Consider the following 20974-nt stretch of genomic DNA (forward strand, 5'->3'; position numbering starts at 1 on the left):
AAATATTATCAGTTTTGTGGTCATTTACCAGCTTTCCTCTGGTAATGTCTGGGATTAAAAAACGGCAGGAAATGTAGTACGAATCCATTTACTTTTATTTCAAGGGTTTCTTACAAGTTTATAATCATTTCTGGAAACTCTAATTGCGTATTTTAAGAGATTTACCACAATTAGAGAGTTTTGTAACAAGTAAGTACTGGAACCTTAAGGATTTTAACTGATTCACACAAAAGACGCCAGAGAAGTTCGGCCTCAATTGTAAACATTAGCAGTGAAGTCCTTACTTACAGTCTTTCTACAGAAATTTTGAGCTGTATAAACAAGAATTCCTAACATTTGAAAGCAAATTTAAGTGAAAACGCTCCCTAAAGTGCCCGGAGTTGTAAATATTATCAGTTTTCTGGTCATTTACCAGCTTTCCACTGGAAATGTCTGGGATTAAAAAACGGCAGGAAATGTAGTATGAATCCATTCACTTTTATTTCAAGGGTTTCTTATAAGTTTAAAATCATTTCTGGAAACTCTAATTGCGAATTTTAAGAGTTTTACCACAATTAGAGAGTTTTGTAACAAGTAAGTACTGGAACCTTAAGGATTTTAACTGATTCACACAAAAGACGCCAGAGAAGTTCGGCCTCAACTGTAAACATAGGCAGTATAGGGATTCCTTACAGACTTTCTACAAAAATTTTGAGGTGTATAAACATGAATTCCTAACATTTGAAAGCAAATTCAAGTGAAAACGCTCCCTAAAGTGCCCGGAGTTGTAAATATTATCAGTTTTCTCGTCATTTACCAGATTTCCACTGGTAATGTCTGGGATTAAAAAACAGCAGGAAATGTAGTAAGAATCGATTTACTTTTATTTCAAGCGTTTCTTACAAGTATATAATCATTTCTGGAAACTCTAATTGCGTATTTTAAGAGTTTTACCACAATTAGAGTGTTTTGTAACAAGTAAGTACTGGAATCGTAAGGATTTTAACTGATTCACACTAAAGACGCCAGAGAAGTTCGGCCTCAATTGTAAACATAGGCAGTATAGTCATTCCTTACAGACTTTCTACAAAAATTTTGAGCTGTATAAACATGAATGCCTAACATTTGATGACAAATTTAAGTGAAAACGCTCCCTAAATTGCCCGGAGTTGTAAATATTATCAGTTTTCTGGTCTTTTACCAGCTTTCCACTGGTAATGTCTGGGATTAAAAAACGGCAGGAAATGTAGTAAGAATCCATTTACTTTTATTAAAGGGTTTCTTACAAGTATATAATCATTTCTGGAAACTCTAATTGCGTATTTTAAGAGTTTTACCACAATTAGAGTGTTTTGTAACAAGTAAGTACTGGTATCGTAAGGATTTTAACTGATTCACACTAAAGACGCCAGAGAAGTTCGGCCTCAATTGTAAACATTAGCAGTGAAGTCCTTACTTACAGACTTTCTACAGAAATTTTGAGCTGTATAAACAAGAATTCCTAACATTTGAAAGCAAATTTAAGTGAAAACGCTCCCTAAAGTGCCCGGAGTTGTAAATATTATCAGTTTTGTGGTCATTTACCAGCTTTCCTCTGGTAATGTCTGGGATTAAAAAACGGCAGGAAATGTAGTACGAATCCATTTACTTTTATTTCAAGGGTTTCTTACAAGTTTATAATCATTTCTGGAAACTCTAATTGCGTATTTTAAGAGATTTACCACAATTAGAGAGTTTTGTAACAAGTAAGTACTGGAACCTTAAGGATTTTAACTGATTCACACAAAAGACGCCAGAGAAGTTCGGCCTCAATTGTAAACATTAGCAGTGAAGTCCTTACTTACAGTCTTTCTACAGAAATTTTGAGCTGTATAAACAAGAATTCCTAACATTTGAAAGCAAATTTAAGTGAAAACGCTCCCTAAAGTGCCCGGAGTTGTAAATATTATCAGTTTTCTGGTCATTTACCAGCTTTCCACTGGAAATGTCTGGGATTAAAAAACGGCAGGAAATGTAGTATGAATCCATTCACTTTTATTTCAAGGGTTTCTTATAAGTTTAAAATCATTTCTGGAAACTCTAATTGCGAATTTTAAGAGTTTTACCACAATTAGAGAGTTTTGTAACAAGTAAGTACTGGAACCTTAAGGATTTTAACTGATTCACACAAAAGACGCCAGAGAAGTTCGGCCTCAACTGTAAACATAGGCAGTATAGGGATTCCTTACAGACTTTCTACAGAAATTTTGAGGTGTATAGACATGAATTCCTAACATTTGAAAGCAAATTCAAGTGAAAACGCTCCATAAAGTGCCCGGAGTTGTAAATATTATCAGTTTTCTGGTCATTTACCAGACTTCCACTGGTAATGTCTGGGATTAAAAAACAGCAGGAAATGTAGTAACAATCGATTTACTTTTATTTCAAACGTTTCTTAGAAGTATATAATCATTTCTGGAAACTCTAATTGCGTATTTTAAGAGTTTTACCACAATTAGAGTGTTTTGTAACAAGTAAGTACTGGAATCGTAAGGATTTTAACTGATTCACACTAAAGACGCCAGAGAAGTTCGGCCTCAATTGTAAACATAGGCAGTATAGTCATTCCTTACAGACTTTCTACAAAAATTTTGAGCTGTATAAACATGAATGCCTAACATTTGATGACAAATTTAAGTGAAAACGCTCCCTAAAGTGCCTGGAGTTGTAAATATTATCAGTTTTCTGGTCTTTTACCAGCTTTCCACTGGTAATGTCTGGGATTAAAAAACGGCAGGAAATGTAGTAAGAATCCATTTACTTTTATTAAAGGGTTTCTTACAAGTATATAATCATTTCTGGAAACTCTAATTGCGTATTTTAAGAGTTTTACCACAATTAGAGTGTTTTGTAACAAGTAAGTACTGGAATCGTAAGGATTTTAACTGATTCACACTAAAGACGCCAGAGAAGTTCGGCCTCAATTGTAAACATAGGCAGTATAGTCATTCCTTACAGACTTTCTACAAAAATTTTGAGCTGTATAAACATGAATGCCTAACATTTGATGACAAATTTAAGTGAAAACGCTCCCTAAAGTGCCCGGAGTTGTAAATATTATCAGTTTTCTGGTCTTTTACCAGCATTCCACTGGTAATGTCTGGGATTAAAAAACGGCAGGAAATGTAGTAAGAATGCATTTACTTTTATTAAAGGGTTTCTTACAAGTTTATAATCATTTCTGGAAACTCTAATTGCGTATTTTAAGAGTTTTACCACAATTAGAGAGTTTTGTAACAAGTAAGTACTGGAACCGTAAGGATTTTAACTGATTCACAAAAAAGACGCCAGAGAAGTTCGGCCTCAATTGTAAACATACGTAGTATAGTCATTCCTTACAGTCTTTCTACAGAAATTTTGAGCTGTATAAACATGAATTCCTAACATTTGAAAGCAAATTCAAGTGAAAACGCTCCCTAAAGTGTCCGGAGTTGTAAATATTATCAGTTTTCTGGTCATTTACCAGCTTTCCACTGGTAATGTCTGGGATTAAAAAACCGCAGGAAATGTAGTAAGAATCCATTTACTTTTATTTCAAGCGTTTCTTACAAGTACATAATCATTTCTGGAAATTCTAATTGCGTATTTTAAGAGTTTTACCACAATTAGAGAGTTTTGTAACAAGTAAGTACTGGAACCGTAAGGATTTTAACTGATCTCAGAAAAGACGCCAGAGAAGTTCGGCCTCAATTGTAAACATTAGCAGTGAAGTCCTTACTTACAGTCTTTCTACAGAAATTTTGAGCTGTATAAACATGAATTCCTTACATTTGAAAGCAAATTTAAGTGAACACGCTCCCTAAAGTGCCCGGAGTTGTAAATATTATCAGTTTTGTGGTCATTTACCAGCTTTCCACTGGTAATGTCTGGGATTAAAAAACGGCAGGAAATGTAGTACGAATCCATTTACTTTTATTTCAAGCGTTTCTTACAAGTTTATAATCATTTCTGGAAACTCTAATTGCGTATTTTAAGAGTTTTACCACAATTAGAGAGTTTTGTAAAAAGTAAAGACAGGAACCGTAAGGATTTTAACTGATTCACACAAAAGACGCCAGAGAAGTTCGGCCTCAATTGTAAACATAGGCAGTATAGTCATTCCTCACAGACTTTCTACAAAAATTTTGAGCTGTATAAACATGAATGCCTAACATTTGATGACAAATTTAAGTGAAAACGCTCCCTAAAGTGCCCGGAGTTGTAAATATTATCAGTTTTCTGGTCTTTTACCAGCTTTCCACTGGTAATGTCTGGGATTAAAAAACGGCAGGAAATGTAGTAAGAATCCATTTACTTTTATTTAAAGGGTTTCTTACAAGTATATAATCATTTCTGGAAACTCTAATTTCGTATTTTAAGAGTTTTACCACAATTAGAGAGTTTTGTAACAAGTAAGTACTGGAACCGTAAGGATTTTAACTGATTCTCACAAAAGACGCCAGAGAAGTTCGGCCTCAATTGTAAACATTAGCAGTGAAGTCCTTACTTACAGTCTTTCTACAGATATTTTGAGCTGTATAATCAAGAATTCCTAACATTTGAAAGCAAATTTAAGTGAACACGCTCCCTAAAGTGCCCGGAGTTGTAAATATTATCAGTTTTCTGGTCATTTACCAGCTTTCCACTGGAAATGTCTGGGATTAAAAAACGGCAGGAAATGTAGTATGAATCCATTCACTTTTATTTCAAGGGTTTCTTATAAGTTTAAAATCATTTCTGGAAACTCTAATTGCGAATTTTAAGAGTTTTACCACAATTAGAGAGTTTTGTAACAAGTAAGTACTGGAACCTTAAGGATTTTAACTGATTCACACAAAAGACGCCAGAGAAGTTCGGCCTCAACTGTAAACATAGGCAGTATAGGGATTCCTTACAGACTTTCTACAGAAATTTTGAGGTGTATAAACATGAATTCCTAACATTTGAAAGCAAATTCAAGTGAAAACGCTCCCTAAAGTGCCCGGAGTTGTAAATATTATCAGTTTTCTCGTCATTTACCAGATTTCCACTGGTAATGTCTGGGATTAAAAAACAGCAGGAAATGTAGTAAGAATCGATTTACTTTTATTTCAAGCGTTTCTTACAAGTATATAATCATTTCTGGAAACTCTAATTGCGTATTTTAAGAGTTTTACCACAATTAGAGTGTTTTGTAACAAGTAAGTACTGGAATCGTAAGGATTTTAACTGATTCACACTAAAGACGCCAGAGAAGTTCGGCCTCAATTGTAAACATAGGCAGTATAGTCATTCCTTACAGACTTTCTACAAAAATTTTGAGCTGTATAAACATGAATGCCTAACATTTGATGACAAATTTAAGTGAAAACGCTCCCTAAATTGCCCGGAGTTGTAAATATTATCAGTTTTCTGGTCTTTTACCAGCTTTCCACTGGTAATGTCTGGGATTAAAAAACGGCAGGAAATGTAGTAAGAATCCATTTACTTTTATTAAAGGGTTTCTTACAAGTATATAATCATTTCTGGAAACTCTAATTGCGTATTTTAAGAGTTTTACCACAATTAGAGTGTTTTGTAACAAGTAAGTACTGGTATCGTAAGGATTTTAACTGATTCACACTAAAGACGCCAGAGAAGTTCGGCCTCAATTGTAAACATTAGCAGTGAAGTCCTTACTTACAGACTTTCTACAGAAATTTTGAGCTGTATAAACAAGAATTCCTAACATTTGAAAGCAAATTTAAGTGAAAACGCTCCCTAAAGTGCCCGGAGTTGTAAATATTATCAGTTTTGTGGTCATTTACCAGCTTTCCTCTGGTAATGTCTGGGATTAAAAAACGGCAGGAAATGTAGTACGAATCCATTTACTTTTATTTCAAGGGTTTCTTACAAGTATATAATCATTTCTGGAAACTCTAATTGCGTATTTTAAGAGATTTACCACAATTAGAGAGTTTTGTAACAAGTAAGTACTGGAACCTTAAGGATTTTAACTGATTCACACAAAAGACGCCAGAGAAGTTCGGCCTCAATTGTAAACATTAGCAGTGAAGTCCTTACTTACAGTCTTTCTACAGAAATTTTGAGCTGTATAAACAAGAATTCCTAACATTTGAAAGCAAATTTAAGTGAAAACGCTCCCTAAAGTGCCCGGAGTTGTAAATATTATCAGTTTTCTGGTCATTTACCAGCTTTCCACTGGTAATGTCTGGGATTAAAAAACCGCAGGAAATGTAGTAAGAATCCATTTACTTTTATTTCAAGCGTTTCTTACAAGTACATAATCATTTCTGGAAATTCTAATTGCGTATTTTAAGAGTTTTACCACAATTAGAGAGTTTTGTAACAAGTAAGTACTGGAACCGTAAGGATTTTAACTGATCTCAGAAAAGACGCCAGAGAAGTTCGGCCTCAATTGTAAACATTAGCAGTGAAGTCCTTACTTACAGTCTTTCTACAGAAATTTTGAGCTGTATAATCAAGAATTCCTAACATTTGAAAGCAAATTTAAGTGAACACGCTCCCTAAAGTGCCCGGAGTTGTAAATATTATCAGTTTTGTGGTCATTTACCAGCTTTCCACTGGTAATGTCTGGGATTAAAAAACGGCAGGAAATGTAGTACGAATCCATTTACTTTTATTTCAAGCGTTTCTTACAAGTTTATAATCATTTCTGGAAACTCTAATTGCGTATTTTAAGAGTTTTACCACAATTAGAGAGTTTTGTAAAAAGTAAAGACAGGAACCGTAAGGATTTTAACTGATTCACACAAAAGACGCCAGAGAAGTTCGGCCTCAATTGTAAACATAGGCAGTATAGTCATTCCTCACAGACTTTCTACAAAAATTTTGAGCTGTATAAACATGAATGCCTAACATTTGATGACAAATTTAAGTGAAAACGCTCCCTAAAGTGCCCGGAGTTGTAAATATTATCAGTTTTCTGGTCATTTACCAGCTTTCCACTGGAAATGTCTGGGATTAAAAAACGGCAGGAAATGTAGTATGAATCCATTCACTTTTATTTCAAGGGTTTCTTATAAGTTTAAAATCATTTCTGGAAACTCTAATTGCGAATTTTAAGAGTTTTACCACAATTAGAGAGTTTTGTAACAAGTAAGTACTGGAACCTTAAGGATTTTAACTGATTCACACAAAAGACGCCAGAGAAGTTCGGCCTCAACTGTAAACATAGGCAGTATAGGGATTCCTTACAGACTTTCTACAAAAATTTTGAGGTGTATAAACATGAATTCCTAACATTTGAAAGCAAATTCAAGTGAAAACGCTCCCTAAAGTGCCCGGAGTTGTAAATATTATCAGTTTTCTCGTCATTTACCAGATTTCCACTGGTAATGTCTGGGATTAAAAAACAGCAGGAAATGTAGTAAGAATCGATTTACTTTTATTTCAAGCGTTTCTTACAAGTATATAATCATTTCTGGAAACTCTAATTGCGTATTTTAAGAGTTTTACCACAATTAGAGTGTTTTGTAACAAGTAAGTACTGGAATCGTAAGGATTTTAACTGATTCACACTAAAGACGCCAGAGAAGTTCGGCCTCAATTGTAAACATAGGCAGTATAGTCATTCCTTACAGACTTTCTACAAAAATTTTGAGCTGTATAAACATGAATGCCTAACATTTGATGACAAATTTAAGTGAAAACGCTCCCTAAATTGCCCGGAGTTGTAAATATTATCAGTTTTCTGGTCTTTTACCAGCTTTCCACTGGTAATGTCTGGGATTAAAAAACGGCAGGAAATGTAGTAAGAATCCATTTACTTTTATTAAAGGGTTTCTTACAAGTATATAATCATTTCTGGAAACTCTAATTGCGTATTTTAAGAGTTTTACCACAATTAGAGTGTTTTGTAACAAGTAAGTACTGGTATCGTAAGGATTTTAACTGATTCACACTAAAGACGCCAGAGAAGTTCGGCCTCAATTGTAAACATTAGCAGTGAAGTCCTTACTTACAGACTTTCTACAGAAATTTTGAGCTGTATAAACAAGAATTCCTAACATTTGAAAGCAAATTTAAGTGAAAACGCTCCCTAAAGTGCCCGGAGTTGTAAATATTATCAGTTTTGTGGTCATTTACCAGCTTTCCTCTGGTAATGTCTGGGATTAAAAAACGGCAGGAAATGTAGTACGAATCCATTTACTTTTATTTCAAGGGTTTCTTACAAGTTTATAATCATTTCTGGAAACTCTAATTGCGTATTTTAAGAGATTTACCACAATTAGAGAGTTTTGTAACAAGTAAGTACTGGAACCTTAAGGATTTTAACTGATTCACACAAAAGACGCCAGAGAAGTTCGGCCTCAATTGTAAACATTAGCAGTGAAGTCCTTACTTACAGTCTTTCTACAGAAATTTTGAGCTGTATAAACAAGAATTCCTAACATTTGAAAGCAAATTTAAGTGAAAACGCTCCCTAAAGTGCCCGGAGTTGTAAATATTATCAGTTTTCTGGTCATTTACCAGCTTTCCACTGGAAATGTCTGGGATTAAAAAACGGCAGGAAATGTAGTATGAATCCATTCACTTTTATTTCAAGGGTTTCTTATAAGTTTAAAATCATTTCTGGAAACTCTAATTGCGAATTTTAAGAGTTTTACCACAATTAGAGAGTTTTGTAACAAGTAAGTACTGGAACCTTAAGGATTTTAACTGATTCACACAAAAGACGCCAGAGAAGTTCGGCCTCAACTGTAAACATAGGCAGTATAGGGATTCCTTACAGACTTTCTACAGAAATTTTGAGGTGTATAGACATGAATTCCTAACATTTGAAAGCAAATTCAAGTGAAAACGCTCCATAAAGTGCCCGGAGTTGTAAATATTATCAGTTTTCTGGTCATTTACCAGACTTCCACTGGTAATGTCTGGGATTAAAAAACAGCAGGAAATGTAGTAACAATCGATTTACTTTTATTTCAAACGTTTCTTAGAAGTATATAATCATTTCTGGAAACTCTAATTGCGTATTTTAAGAGTTTTACCACAATTAGAGTGTTTTGTAACAAGTAAGTACTGGAATCGTAAGGATTTTAACTGATTCACACTAAAGACGCCAGAGAAGTTCGGCCTCAATTGTAAACATAGGCAGTATAGTCATTCCTTACAGACTTTCTACAAAAATTTTGAGCTGTATAAACATGAATGCCTAACATTTGATGACAAATTTAAGTGAAAACGCTCCCTAAAGTGCCTGGAGTTGTAAATATTATCAGTTTTCTGGTCTTTTACCAGCTTTCCACTGGTAATGTCTGGGATTAAAAAACGGCAGGAAATGTAGTAAGAATCCATTTACTTTTATTAAAGGGTTTCTTACAAGTATATAATCATTTCTGGAAACTCTAATTGCGTATTTTAAGAGTTTTACCACAATTAGAGTGTTTTGTAACAAGTAAGTACTGGAATCGTAAGGATTTTAACTGATTCACACTAAAGACGCCAGAGAAGTTCGGCCTCAATTGTAAACATAGGCAGTATAGTCATTCCTTACAGACTTTCTACAAAAATTTTGAGCTGTATAAACATGAATGCCTAACATTTGATGACAAATTTAAGTGAAAACGCTCCCTAAAGTGCCCGGAGTTGTAAATATTATCAGTTTTCTGGTCTTTTACCAGCATTCCACTGGTAATGTCTGGGATTAAAAAACGGCAGGAAATGTAGTAAGAATGCATTTACTTTTATTAAAGGGTTTCTTACAAGTTTATAATCATTTCTGGAAACTCTAATTGCGTATTTTAAGAGTTTTACCACAATTAGAGAGTTTTGTAACAAGTAAGTACTGGAACCGTAAGGATTTTAACTGATTCACAAAAAAGACGCCAGAGAAGTTCGGCCTCAATTGTAAACATACGTAGTATAGTCATTCCTTACAGTCTTTCTACAGAAATTTTGAGCTGTATAAACATGAATTCCTAACATTTGAAAGCAAATTCAAGTGAAAACGCTCCCTAAAGTGTCCGGAGTTGTAAATATTATCAGTTTTCTGGTCATTTACCAGCTTTCCACTGGTAATGTCTGGGATTAAAAAACCGCAGGAAATGTAGTAAGAATCCATTTACTTTTATTTCAAGCGTTTCTTACAAGTACATAATCATTTCTGGAAATTCTAATTGCGTATTTTAAGAGTTTTACCACAATTAGAGAGTTTTGTAACAAGTAAGTACTGGAACCGTAAGGATTTTAACTGATCTCAGAAAAGACGCCAGAGAAGTTCGGCCTCAATTGTAAACATTAGCAGTGAAGTCCTTACTTACAGTCTTTCTACAGAAATTTTGAGCTGTATAATCAAGAATTCCTAACATTTGAAAGCAAATTTAAGTGAACACGCTCCCTAAAGTGCCCGGAGTTGTAAATATTATCAGTTTTGTGGTCATTTACCAGCTTTCCACTGGTAATGTCTGGGATTAAAAAACGGCAGGAAATGTAGTACGAATCCATTTACTTTTATTTCAAGCGTTTCTTACAAGTTTATAATCATTTCTGGAAACTCTAATTGCGTATTTTAATTGTTTTACCACAATTAGAGAGTTTTGTAAAAAGTAAAGACAGGAACCGTAAGGATTTTAACTGATTCACACAAAAGACGCCAGAGAAGTTCGGCCTCAATTGTAAACATAGGCAGTATAGTCATTCCTCACAGACTTTCTACAAAAATTTTGAGCTGTATAAACATGAATGCCTAACATTTGATGACAAATTTAAGTGAAAACGCTCCCTAAAGTGCCCGGAGTTGTAAATATTATCAGTTTTCTGGTCTTTTACCAGCTTTCCACTGGTAATGTCTGGGATTAAAAAACGGCAGGAAATGTAGTAAGAATCCATTTACTTTTATTTAAAGGGTTTCTTACAAGTATATAATCATTTCTGGAAACTCTAATTTCGTATTTTAAGAGTTTTACCACAATTAGAGAGTTTTGTAACAAGTAAGTACTGGAACCGTAAGGATTTTAACTGATTCTCACAAAAGACGCCAGAGAAGTTCGGCCTCAATTGTAAACATTAGCAGTGAAGTCCTTACTTACAGTCTTTCTACAGATATTTTGAGCTGTATAATCAAGAATTCCTAACATTTGAAAGCAAATTTAAGTGAACACGCTCCCTAAAGTGCCCGGAGTTGTAAATATTATCAGTTTTCTGGTCATTTACCAGCTTTCCACTGGAAATGTCTGGGATTAAAAAACGGCAGGAAATGTAGTATGAATCCATTCACTTTTATTTCAAGGGTTTCTTATAAGTTTAAAATCATTTCTGGAAACTCTAATTGCGAATTTTAAGAGTTTTACCACAATTAGAGAGTTTTGTAACAAGTAAGTACTGGAACCTTAAGGATTTTAACTGATTCACACAAAAGACGCCAGAGAAGTTCGGCCTCAACTGTAAACATAGGCAGTATAGGGATTCCTTACAGACTTTCTACAGAAATTTTGAGGTGTATAAACATGAATTCCTAACATTTGAAAGCAAATTCAAGTGAAAACGCTCCCTAAAGTGCCCGGAGTTGTAAATATTATCAGTTTTCTCGTCATTTACCAGATTTCCACTGGTAATGTCTGGGATTAAAAAACAGCAGGAAATGTAGTAAGAATCGATTTACTTTTATTTCAAGCGTTTCTTACAAGTATATAATCATTTCTGGAAACTCTAATTGCGTATTTTAAGAGTTTTACCACAATTAGAGTGTTTTGTAACAAGTAAGTACTGGAATCGTAAGGATTTTAACTGATTCACACTAAAGACGCCAGAGAAGTTCGGCCTCAATTGTAAACATAGGCAGTATAGTCATTCCTTACAGACTTTCTACAAAAATTTTGAGCTGTATAAACATGAATGCCTAACATTTGATGACAAATTTAAGTGAAAACGCTCCCTAAATTGCCCGGAGTTGTAAATATTATCAGTTTTCTGGTCTTTTACCAGCTTTCCACTGGTAATGTCTGGGATTAAAAAACGGCAGGAAATGTAGTAAGAATCCATTTACTTTTATTTAAAGGGTTTCTTACAAGTATATAATCATTTCTGGAAACTCTAATTGCGTATTTTAAGAGTTTTACCACAATTAGAGAGTTTTGTAACAAGTAAGTACTGGAACCGTAAGGATTTTAACTGATTCACAAAAAAGACGCCAGAGAAGTTCGGCCTCAATTGTAAACATACGTAGTATAGTCATTCCTTACAGTCTTTCTACAGAAATTTTGAGCTGTATAAACATGAATTCCTAACATTTGAAAGCAAATTCAAGTGAAAACGCTCCCTAAAGTGTCCGGAGTTGTAAATATTATCAGTTTTCTGGTCATTTACCAGCTTTCCACTGGTAATGTCTGGGATTAAAAAACCGCAGGAAATGTAGTAAGAATCCATTTACTTTTATTTCAAGCGTTTCTTACAAGTACATAATCATTTCTGGAAATTCTAATTGCGTATTTTAAGAGTTTTACCACAATTAGAGAGTTTTGTAACAAGTAAGTACTGGAACCGTAAGGATTTTAACTGATCTCAGAAAAGACGCCAGAGAAGTTCGGCCTCAATTGTGAACATTAGCAGTGAAGTCCTTACTTACAGTCTTTCTACAGAAATTTTGAGCTGTATAATCAAGAATTCCTAACATTTGAAAGCAAATTTAAGTGAACACGCTCCCTAAAGTGCCCGGAGTTGTAAATATTATCAGTTTTGTGGTCATTTACCAGCTTTCCACTGGTAATGTCTGGGATTAAAAAACGGCAGGAAATGTAGTACGAATCCATTTACTTTTATTTCAAGCGTTTCTTACAAGTTTATAATCATTTCTGGAAACTCTAATTGCGTATTTTAAGAGTTTTACCACAATTAGAGAGTTTTGTAAAAAGTAAAGACAGGAACCGTAAGGATTTTAACTGATTCACACAAAAGACGCCAGAGAAGTTCGGCCTCAATTGTAAACATAGGCAGTATAGTCATTCCTCACAGACTTTCTACAAAAATTTTGAGCTGTATAAACATGAATGCCTAACATTTGATGACAAATTTAAGTGAAAACGCTCCCTAAAGTGCCCGGAGTTGTAAATATTATCAGTTTTCTGGTCTTTTACCAGCTTTCCACTGGTAATGTCTGGGATTAAAAAACGGCAGGAAATGTAGTAAGAATCCATTTACTTTTATTTAAAGGGTTTCTTACAAGTATATAATCATTTCTGGAAACTCTAATTTCGTATTTTAAGAGTTTTACCACAATTAGAGAGTTTTGTAACAAGTAAGTACTGGAACCGTAAGGATTTTAACTGATTCTCACAAAAGACGCCAGAGAAGTTCGGCCTCAATTGTAAACATTAGCAGTGAAGTCCTTACTTACAGTCTTTCTACAGATATTTTGAGCTGTATAATCAAGAATTCCTAACATTTGAAAGCAAATTTAAGTGAACACGCTCCCTAAAGTGCCCGGAGTTGTAAATATTATCAGTTTTCTGGTCATTTACCAGCTTTCCACTGGAAATGTCTGGGATTAAAAAACGGCAGGAAATGTAGTATGAATCCATTCACTTTTATTTCAAGGGTTTCTTATAAGTTTAAAATCATTTCTGGAAACTCTAATTGCGAATTTTAAGAGTTTTACCACAATTAGAGAGTTTTGTAACAAGTAAGTACTGGAACCTTAAGGATTTTAACTGATTCACACAAAAGACGCCAGAGAAGTTCGGCCTCAACTGTAAACATAGGCAGTATAGGGATTCCTTACAGACTTTCTACAGAAATTTTGAGGTGTATAAACATGAATTCCTAACATTTGAAAGCAAATTCAAGTGAAAACGCTCCCTAAAGTGCCCGGAGTTGTAAATATTATCAGTTTTCTCGTCATTTACCAGATTTCCACTGGTAATGTCTGGGATTAGAAAACAGCAGGAAATGTAGTAAGAATCGATTTACTTTTATTTCAAGCGTTTCTTACAAGTATATAATCATTTCTGGAAACTCTAATTGCGTATTTTAAGAGTTTTACCACAATTAGAGTGTTTTGTAACAAGTAAGTACTGGAATCGTAAGGATTTTAACTGATTCACACTAAAGACGCCAGAGAAGTTCGGCCTCAATTGTAAACATAGGCAGTATAGTCATTCCTTACAGACTTTCTACAAAAATTTTGAGCTATATAAACATGAATGCCTAACATTTGATGACAAATTTAAGTGAAAACGCTCCCTAAAGTGCCCGGAGTTGTAAATATTATCAGTTTTCTGGTCTTTTACCAGCTTTCCACTGGTAATGTCTGGGATTAAAAAACGGCAGGAAATGTAGTAAGAATCCATTTACTTTTATTAAAGGGTTTCTTACAAGTATATAATCATTTCTGGAAACTCTAATTGCGTATTTTAAGAGTTTTACCACAATTAGAGTGTTTTGTAACAAGTAAGTACTGGTATCGTAAGGATTTTAACTGATTCACACTAAAGACGCCAGAGAAGTTCGGCCTCAATTGTAAACATTAGCAGTGAAGTCCTTACTTACAGACTTTCTACAGAAATTTTGAGCTGTATAAACAAGAATTCCTAACATTTGAAAGCAAATTTAAGTGAAAACGCTCCCTAAAGTGCCCGGAGTTGTAAATATTATCAGTTTTGTGGTCATTTACCAGCTTTCCTCTGGTAATGTCTGGGATTAAAAAACGGCAGGAAATGTAGTACGAATCCATTTACTTTTATTTCAAGGGTTTCTTACAAGTTTATAATCATTTCTGGAAACTCTAATTGCGTATTTTAAGAGATTTACCACAATTAGAGAGTTTTGTAACAAGTAAGTACTGGAACCTTAAGGATTTTAACTGATTCACACAAAAGACGCCAGAGAAGTTCGGCCTCAATTGTAAACATTAGCAGTGAAGTCCTTACTTACAGTCTTTCTACAGAAATTTTGAGCTGTATAAACAAGAATTCCTAACATTTGAAAGCAAATTTAAGTGAAAACGCTCCCTAAAGTGCCCGGAGTTGTAAATATTATCAGTTTTCTGGTCATTTACCAGCTTTCCACTGGAAATGTCTGGGATTAAAAAACGGCAGGAAATGTAGTATGAATCCATTCACTTTTATTTCAAGGGTTTCTTATAAGTTTAAAATCATTTCTGGAAACTCTAATTGCGAATTTTAAGAGTTTTACCACAATTAGAGAGTTTTGTAACAAGTAAGTACTGGAACCTTAAGGATTTTAACTGATTCACACAAAAGACGCCAGAGAAGTTCGGCCTCAACTGTAAACATAGGCAGTATAGGGATTCCTTACAGACTTTCTACAGAAATTTTGAGGTGTATAGACATGAATTCCTAACATTTGAAAGCAAATTCAAGTGAAAACGCTCCATAAAGTGCCCGGAGTTGTAAATATTATCAGTTTTCTGGTCATTTACCAGACTTCCACTGGTAATGTCTGGGATTAAAAAACAGCAGGAAATGTAGTAACAATCGATTTACTTTTATTTCAAACGTTTCTTAGAAGTATATAATCATTTCTGGAAACTCTAATTGCGTATTTTAAGAGTTTTACCACAATTAGAGTGTTTTGTAACAAGTAAGTACTGGAATCGTAAGGATTTTAACTGATTCACACTAAAGACGCCAGAGAAGTTCGGCCTCAATTGTAAACATAGGCAGTATAGTCATTCCTTACAGACTTTCTACAAAAATTTTGAGCTGTATAAACATGAATGCCTAACATTTGATGACAAATTTAAGTGAAAACGCTCCCTAAAGTGCCCGGAGTTGTAAATATTATCAGTTTTCTGGTCTTTTACCAGCTTTCCACTGGTAATGTCTGGGATTAAAAAACGGCAGGAAATGTAGTAAGAATCCATTTACTTTTATTAAAGGGTTTCTTACAAGTATATAATCATTTCTGGAAACTCTAATTGCGTATTTTAAGAGTTTTACCACAATTAGAGTGTTTTGTAACAAGTAAGTACTGGAATCGTAAGGATTTTAACTGATTCACACTAAAGACGCCAGAGAAGTTCGGCCTCAATTGTAAACATAGGCAGTATAGTCATTCCTTACAGACTTTCTACAAAAATTTTGAGCTGTATAAACATGAATGCCTAACATTTGATGACAAATTTAAGTGAAAACGCTCCCTAAAGTGCCCGGAGTTGTAAATATTATCAGTTTTCTGGTCTTTTACCAGCTTTCCACTGGTAATGTCTGGGATTAAAAAACGGCAGGAAATGTAGTAAGAATGCATTTACTTTTATTAAAGGGTTTCTTACAAGTTTATAATCATTTCTGGAAACTCTAATTGCGTATTTTAAGAGTTTTACCACAATTAGAGAGTTTTGTAACAAGTAAGTACTGGAACCGTAAGGATTTTAACTGATTCACACAAAAGACGCCAGAGAAGTTCGGCCTCAATTGTAAACATACGTAGTATAGTCATTCCTTACAGTCTTTCTACAGAAATTTTGAGCTGTATAAACATGAATTCCTAACATTTGAAAGCAAATTCAAGTGAAAACGCTCCCTAAAGTGTCCGGAGTTGTAAATATTATCAGTTTTCTGGTCATTTACCAGCTTTCCACTGGTAATGTCTGGGATTAAAAAACCGCAGGAAATGTAGTAAGAATCCATTTACTTTTATTTCAAGCGTTTCTTACAAGTACATAATCATTTCTGGAAATTCTAATTGCGTATTTTAAGAGTTTTACCACAATTAGAGAGTTTTGTAACAAGTAAGTACTGGAACCGTAAGGATTTTAACTGATCTCAGAAAAGACGCCAGAGAAGTTCGGCCTCAATTGTAAACATTAGCAGTGAAGTCCTTACTTACAGTCTTTCTACAGAAATTTTGAGCTGTATAATCAAGAATTCCTAACATTTGAAAGCAAATTTAAGTGAACACGCTCCCTAAAGTGCCCGGAGTTGTAAATATTATCAGTTTTGTGGTCATTTACCAGCTTTCCACTGGTAATGTCTGGGATTAAAAAACGGCAGGAAATGTAGTACGAATCCATTTACTTTTATTTCAAGCGTTTCTTACAAGTTTATAATCATTTCTGGAAACTCTAATTGCGTATTTTAAGAGTTTTACCACAATTAGAGAGTTTTGTAAAAAGTAAAGACAGGAACCGTAAGGATTTTAACTGATTCACACAAAAGACGCCAGAGAAGTTCGGCCTCAATTGTAAACATAGGCAGTATAGTCATTCCTCACAGACTTTCTACAAAAATTTTGAGCTGTATAAACATGAATGCCTAACATTTGATGACAAATTTAAGTGAAAACGCTCCCTAAAGTGCCCGGAGTTGTAAATATTATCAGTTTTCTGGTCTTTTACCAGCTTTCCACTGGTAATGTCTGGGATTAAAAAACGGCAGGAAATGTAGTAAGAATCCATTTACTTTTATTTAAAGGGTTTCTTACAAGTATATAATCATTTCTGGAAACTCTAATTTCGTATTTTAAGAGTTTTACCACAATTAGAGAGTTTTGTAACAAGTAAGTACTGGAACCGTAAGGATTTTAACTGATTCACACAAAAGACGCCAGAGAAGTTCGGCCTCAATTGTAAACATAGGCAGTATAGTCATTCCTTACAGACTTTCTACAAAAATTTTGAGCTGTATAAACATGAATTCCTAACATTTGATAACAAATTCAAGGGAAAACGCTTCCTAAAGTGTCCGGAGTTGTAAATATTATCAGTTTTCTGGTCATTTACCAGCTTTCCACTGGAAATGTCTGGGATTAAAAAACGGCAGGAAATGTAGTATGAATCCATTCACTTTTATTTCAAGGGTTTCTTATAAGTTTAAAATCATTTCTGGAATCTCTAATTGCGAATTTTAAGAGTTTTACCACAATTAGAGAGTTTTGTAACAAGTAAGTACTGGAACCTTAAGGATTTTAACTGATTCACACAAAAGACGCCAGAGAAGTTCGGCCTCAATTGTAAACATAGGCAGTATAGTCATTCCTTACAGACTTTCTACAAAAATTTTGAGCTGTATAAACATGAATGCCTAACATTTGATGACAAATTTAAGTGAAAACGCTCCCTAAATTGCCCGGAGTTGTAAATATTATCAGTTTTCTGGTCTTTTACCAGCTTTCCACTGGTAATGTCTGGGATTAAAAAACGGCAGGAAATGTAGTAAGAATCCATTTACTTTTATTAAAGGGTTTCTTACAAGTATATAATCATTTCTGGAAACTCTAATTGCGTATTTTAAGAGTTTTACCACAATTAGAGTGTTTTGTAACAAGTAAGTACTGGTATCGTAAGGATTTTAACTGATTCACACTAAAGACGCCAGAGAAGTTCGGCCTCAATTGTAAACATTAGCAGTGAAGTCCTTACTTACAGACTTTCTACAGAAATTTTGAGCTGTATAAACAAGAATTCCTAACATTTGAAAGCAAATTTAAGTGAAAACGCTCCCTAAAGTGCCCGGAGTTGTAAATATTATCAGTTTTGTGGTCATTTACCAGCTTTCCTCTGGTAATGTCTGGGATTAAAAAACGGCAGGAAATGTAGTACGAATCCATTTACTTTTATTTCAAGGGTTTCTTACAAGTTTATAATCATTTCTGGAAACTCTAATTGCGTATTTTAAGAGATTTACCACAATTAGAGAGTTTTGTAACAAGTAAGTACTGGAACCTTAAGGATTTTAACTGATTCACACAAAAGACGCCAGAGAAGTTCGGCCTCAATTGTAAACATTAGCAGTGAAGTCCTTACTTACAGTCTTTCTACAGAAATTTTGAGCTGTATAAACAAGAATTCCTAACATTTGAAAGCAAATTTAAGTGAAAACGCTCCCTAAAGTGCCCGGAGTTGTAAATATTATCAGTTTTCTGGTCATTTACCAGCTTTCCACTGGAAATGTCTGGGATTAAAAAACGGCAGGAAATGTAGTATGAATCCATTCACTTTTATTTCAAGGGTTTCTTATAAGTTTAAAATCATTTCTGGAAACTCTAATTGCGAATTTTAAGAGTTTTACCACAATTAGAGAGTTTTGTAACAAGTAAGTACTGGAACCTTAAGGATTTTAACTGATTCACACAAAAGACGCCAGAGAAGTTCGGCCTCAACTGTAAACATAGGCAGTATAGGGATTCCTTACAGACTTTCTACAGAAATTTTGAGGTGTATAGACATGAATTCCTAACATTTGAAAGCAAATTCAAGTGAAAACGCTCCATAAAGTGCCCGGAGTTGTAAATATTATCAGTTTTCTGGTCATTTACCAGACTTCCACTGGTAATGTCTGGGATTAAAAAACAGCAGGAAATGTAGTAACAATCGATTTACTTTATTTCAAACGTTTCTTAGAAGTATATAATCATTTCTGGAAACTCTAATTGCGTATTTTAAGAGTTTTACCACAATTAGAGTGTTTTGTAACAAGTAAGTACTGGAATCGTAAGGATTTTAACTGATTCACACTAAAGACGCCAGAGAAGTTCGGCCTCAATTGTAAACATAGGCAGTATAGTCATTCCTTACAGACTTTCTACAAAAATTTTGAGCTGTATAAACATGAATGCCTAACATTTGATGACAAATTTAAGTGAAAACGCTCCCTAAAGTGCCCGGAGTTGTAAATATTATCAGTTTTCTGGTCTTTTACCAGCTTTCCACTGGTAATGTCTGGGATTAAAAAACGGCAGGAAATGTAGTAAGAATCCATTTACTTTTATTAAAGGGTTTCTTACAAGTATATAATCATTTCTGGAAACTCTAATTGCGTATTTTAAGAGTTTTACCACAATTAGAGTGTTTTGTAACAAGTAAGTACTGGAATCGTAAGGATTTTAACTGATTCACACTAAAGACGCCAGAGAAGTTCGGCCTCAATTGTAAACATAGGCAGTATAGTCATTCCTTACAGACTTTCTACAAAAATTTTGAGCTGTATAAACATGAATGCCTAACATTTGATGACAAATTTAAGTGAAAACGCTCCCTAAAGTGCCCGGAGTTGTAAATATTATCAGTTTTCTGGTCTTTTACCAGCTTTCCACTGGTAATGTCTGGGATTAAAAAACGGCAGGAAATGTAGTAAGAATGCATTTACTTTTATTAAAGGGTTTCTTACAAGTTTATAATCATTTCTGGAAACTCTAATTGCGTATTTTAAGAGTTTTACCACAATTAGAGAGTTTTGTAACAAGTAAGTACTGGAACCGTAAGGATTTTAACTGATTCACACAAAAGACGCCAGAGAAGTTCGGCCTCAATTGTAAACATACGTAGTATAGTCATTCCTTACAGTCTTTCTACAGAAATTTTGAGCTGTATAAACATGAATTCCTAACATTTGAAAGCAAATTCAAGTGAAAACGCTCCCTAAAGTGTCCGGAGTTGTAAATATTATCAGTTTTCTGGTCATTTACCAGCTTTCCACTGGTAATGTCTGGGATTAAAAAACCGCAGGAAATGTAGTAAGAATCCATTTACTTTTATTTCAAGCGTTTCTTACAAGTACATAATCATTTCTGGAAATTCTAATTGCGTATTTTAAGAGTTTTACCACAATTAGAGAGTTTTGTAACAAGTAAGTACTGGAACCGTAAGGATTTTAACTGATCTCAGAAAAGACGCCAGAGAAGTTCGGCCTCAATTGTAAACATTAGCAGTGAAGTCCTTACTTACAGTCTTTCTACAGAAATTTTGAGCTGTATAATCAAGAATTCCTAACATTTGAAAGCAAATTTAAGTGAACACGCTCCCTAAAGTGCCCGGAGTTGTAAATATTATCACTTTTGTGGTCATTTACCAGCTTTCCACTGGTAATGTCTGGGATTAAAAAACGGCAGGAAATGTAGTACGAATCCATTTACTTTTATTTCAAGCGTTTCTTACAAGTTTATAATCATTTCTGGAAACTCTAATTGCGTATTTTAAGAGTTTTACCACAATTAGAGAGTTTTGTAAAAAGTAAAGACAGGAACCGTAAGGATTTTAACTGATTCACACAAAAGACGCCAGAGAAGTTCGGCCTCAATT

The sequence above is a fragment of the Myotis daubentonii genome, chromosome 4, assembly GCF_963259705.1.
Source record: "Myotis daubentonii chromosome 4, mMyoDau2.1, whole genome shotgun sequence".
Classification (NCBI taxonomy): domain Eukaryota; kingdom Metazoa; phylum Chordata; class Mammalia; order Chiroptera; family Vespertilionidae; genus Myotis; species Myotis daubentonii.